The sequence below is a fragment of the Zophobas morio genome, unplaced genomic scaffold (genome assembly GCF_036711695.1).
Source record: "Zophobas morio isolate AGI-343-1 ecotype UQ-CSIRO unplaced genomic scaffold, CSIRO_AGI_Zmor_V1 ptg000007l, whole genome shotgun sequence".
NCBI lineage: Eukaryota > Metazoa > Arthropoda > Insecta > Coleoptera > Tenebrionidae > Zophobas > Zophobas morio.
This window is the reverse complement of record NW_026972112.1, coordinates 3,082,576-3,087,436: the sequence shown is the minus strand read 5'-3', so window position 1 is coordinate 3,087,436 and position 4,861 is coordinate 3,082,576.

Sequence of the window (4,861 nt, the reverse complement as noted above, 5' to 3'; positions counted from 1 at the left end):
TAGAAAAAATTTATAAAGACGAAGAAATATATGTAAAAACTTGGCAGATTTTACTTTGGCGCATTATTGCCCGAAATAATTGATTCAAGAAGAAAGAGGAACCTGCCTTTGCGAGAGATTTTTTTAAATAAATAAAATTTGTTTCTATTTTTTTATGTACTTTAATAATTTATTAGGAGTACATTTTTCATCACCAAGACTTGCATATTTTTATCTATACATATAAAATTGTTTGTCCTGACTGACTGATTCATCAACGCAGAGCCTAAACTACTGCAGCTAGAAACATGAAATTTGGACAATAGTTTCCTTTTGTGATGTAAACACCCACTAAGAAAGGAACTTGGGAAATTCCACCCCTAAAAGGGTCAAAAGCGGTGGTAAAGTTTGTACAAGAAGACTATTTCCTAACTATTTCTGTTGTAAATATTTACGTGAAACTTGGTATTAATGCTTTTCAACACAAATAACGAAACACGTATTTCACCATTTTCCGAAATTCAACCCCTAAGGGGGTAAAAAGTGGTGGATAAGTTTGTACGGGAAAACTACTTCTGTTGCACATTTTCACGTGGAACTTGGTATTAATGCTCTTCAACACATATAATGACACACGTATTTCAGCATTTTCCGAGATTCAACCCCTAAGGGGGTAAAAAGTGGTAACTAATTGTGTATGGGAAAATATTTCTATTGTAAATTTTTGCTTGGAACTTGATATTAATGCTTTTCAACACAAACAATGTAACGCGTATTTCAGCTGTTTTTGAGATTCTACCCCTAAGAAGATCAAATGAGGTGACAAAGTTTATATGAGAAAAAATATTTGTATGGCGATATTTAGTTGAAATGTTGTTAACATTTGTTACTTGAAAATTGGTAATCATGTAAAATTGTTTGTCTTGACTGACTGATTTTAATTCTTTTTTGAAATTCATCCCCAACGGAATATAATTTGGGTGGAAATGAAATGAAAGGATGTAGCTGTAGCAAAAAATATCCTCGAATTCTCCTGAAAGAAACCCAAACAGGCGAAGACAGCTACCCTCAATACCGGCGAAGAGGTTCCGCGGATGGTGGATTCACGATTGAATTCCATGTTGTAACCCTATATAACAGATGGGTGGTACCGTACAATCCACTTTTATCTTGAACTTTTGCTGCTCACATCAACATAGAGTATTGTAACTCTCAAACTCCAACCAGGATTATTTGGTCTTGAAAATGACAATGATGAGGTCAAATTATATGAAAGTGGTCGATATATTAGCAGCTTTGAAACTGTCTGGAGAATCCTGACCCTTTCCTATACATGAACAATTTCCAGCGGTTTTTCATCTCACAGTTCACTTGAAAAATGGCCTGCTGTCTGTTTTAATCCTAACGACTTTAATAATGTAACTGAAAAGGTAAATAATTCACAGAAAACTACTTTTCTAGCATTTTTTGAGCTTTACAAAACGAATAATTTTGCAAAAATCCTTTTTTATGTTGAAGTCCCTTCATACTATGTGTGGAAAAGTACCAAATTTGAGAGACAAAAACGTGGAAAAAATGTTGATGGTTGGCCGGGAGTCAAAAGCGATCAAACTTTGGGCAGAGTGTACACCGTTCACCCTAATAACGCCGAATGTTTCTACCTTGGTCTTCTTCTTCAAGAAATGAGAGGGCCAACATCATTCTCGGATTTAAAAACTATTGATGGTGTCGCTTATCCCGCATATCACTCCTCATGCAAAGCTTTGGATTTGTCAAGTTCAGCCAGAGTGTCAAGAGAGTGTTCATATTATAAATGAAATGTACAAGTGTGTGATTTCCTTTAAAGACACGGTGCTGTCTTTAGGAAGACAAAGTTTAAAGTATTATGGTTCGCCTCAGCCTGTAAAACGTGAAGAAGTCATACAAAACAGAGACTATCTCAGAGTGATTAGCTATGACATACTTTTATAGGCACAACGAAAGTTTATTAAATACAGAACAATATCAAATTTACAACCAAGTTTTAGATAGGTCAGGTAAATGTCTGTTTTTACATGGCTGCCTACAATATTAGCGACAAAACTATCCAAATATTTTAACTTTTTTAAAGAAATATCCTTTAATTTAAAACATGACTTTTAATCAAATCGACAAAAGATAACCCAAATTACAAAATTCATGGGACCCTAACTCCAAACTTTCAGTCCTTATTTCACCCACTTAGGGGTAATTGATGCTTACATAACGAAAGGAACCTTCTGTCCAAATTTCGTGTTTCTAGCTCCAGTAGTTATGTTAATGAATCAGTTAGCCGAAGGACAAATACTTTTATATATTGTTATTAATGAAGACTTGCACAAACTTAAAAAGTAATAAAATTGAAATCAAAAAATAAATCAGCGGGTCAAAAATAATGGGTCCTAATTGCGAAAACCACGCAAGCGGAGCTGCGGGTAACAGCTAGTTATAAATATATTTTGAAAATTCGGCAAATGAAAACATATACGAGCACTTTTTTCGAGTAAACAATGAAGGGAGAAGTTACTGGGCGTAGGGCTTTTTTAAAACACCTCCTTTCAGGGATAAGTAGTATATATACTTAGCTACTTATACGTGTTAAACAAAAGCTGTATTTTATATATTTTTTATTATTATTATAAATATGTTTATTAGTTTTATTAATTAACAAAGCAAAATATATATTAACAATAATATTAGAATGAATTTTTAGTAATCATGTGTATTGAATTCAGGATCCTGAGTGGAGTAAAAATATTATAGTTCCCTAGTTTTAATTCGGTTTTATGATAGTACCTCATTGCGTAAAAGTTAATTTCCTTAACAACAGATTACTATGGCCGGTCCTGGCGGCTTGTTATAAAACTGAGTTCCTTGCGATAAATTAGAAAAATCAGCCGAGAACTCTAACAATCAGCTTATTTATGGTGGAGCAGGCGATAAGGGTTTTACCTGGAAAGTCGCTTCCGTAAATTTTAGTGCGCTCCTATCGGCAAAGTACTGAACTAACTGCTCAAATTCTGTCGAATTGATACCCATTTTTTTCAATAATTGTTAGTTTTTGTTAAAAACTCTGCTAACCAATAGATCATTAATTTTCCTCTGATATTACTGTTAAAATTATTCGACGTATTTTGCATTAATTTGTGGTATATTTTGATTTTAATGAAAACATTATTATTTAAACAAATTGTACCACTAACAAACATTTAATGACTCTGCGCCCTGTAAAAAGTGATGTTTTATCCATGTCCGAATTTTCAAGCGATTCTATGATGGTTATGACTCAAAAAACTTGAAAAGAAAACATACAATGGTGCTTTTTTTACGATATTTCTCAGCATATTTTTTTAGTTGATTGAACTGGTCTCTGCGCTCTAGAATATGAAAAAAGCTGCAGTTTGATGTATGATACATCTATATTAATATCATTTTTTCATACAAAAAATCAAAAAAATGTTATACCTCGTATAGCGAGTCCCCTTAAGTTGATCAGTTCTGCTATCATAGCTTCTATATCTATATATCATCACTACTTTGTTTCTTCTCTTTTCTCTCTCCATTCGATCTAGTTGACTTTCTACTTCATCCACTCTCTTTCCCATTTCTTCCTTAGCTGCTTCCACTCTTCATGCTTATCTCGAATTTCTTCATTTTGCTGCTGTAGTTGATCTCTTGCTTGCTTTAATTCTTCTCTTACTGTTTTAAGCTCCTCTTTAAGCTGTGTATTCCATTCCTTCAATAATTGTTTATTACTTTTTCTCATATCATCTTTGATTTCTGATTTGTATCGCAAGGTCGTTGATCATCTTCTTGACCTCCTCCATCTCTATATCGTCTTGATTTTTCTTGTTTATCGATTGCAGACCTGCTCGTTCTCTTTCGGCGACTCTACTTTTCTATCCCTTTTCTTTCTTTTTGTCCCTTCACTACTCATTACCTCTTTGTCTCTAACTTCCTTCACGGCGGAAGGATATATAGTACAAGGTAATTAAATCAAAACTAAAGCTTGTGATCGATTTATTACAAATTTTATGTTGGAACAGATTCATTAAAAAACTTGTGAATTGTGATTCCACAACTGTAGGTAGCAACGTCAAGCGACCATTTACATTTAGTATCACAGTGCAGTGCTTCCAATGAAAAGTGAAAATGGTAAAAAATATGTATCCTAAGGGTTAGGCTTAAAAACGCGTACGTCATTTAAATGTTTCTTTTTGTGCCACAAAAGAATCCTAAAATTTAAAACAATCAAGTTGTGTATTTTCAGTTAGATACAACATACTTACGTCACTACGATAAAACAAACAAAATAAATAAAAGCTCCCAAATAAAGAAATGTGTTGGGGGCATGCTTATCACTAAGAAGTTCATCAAAAATTATTGAAGATATTACTTGGCTTAAAGGCTGCAGCAACTCATTCATACTAAACAACAACTGTAATTTTCCAGCGTTTCCCGACGACACCATTTTTGATACAATTGCTACATACAGAATATTTTCAGTGTTGAGTGTAGTTGTATTTGCAATACCTGAAACTTTATCACTACACATTAAAAGCGACGTCCAATTAAATGCAGACAAAAGCTGTAATTCTGCAATGTTTTCTGCATACCTATCAATATGATCAGTTCATTTGAAACAGAAGCAATAACAACATTTCCTAAAACTTTGTTGAAATAAATGAAAATCAGAATCGCATAGTCGTCCACTTGAAATTTTTTCGATATGAAACTAACCGTGATCATGACTAAAAAATTATTATTTATAAAGGAATCGGTAACATTGATGTTGTTTGATTTACTTATTAATGCAGTGCCGTCTTGACAGTATAGTAACACCTCTAACATCTCAGATGACCAA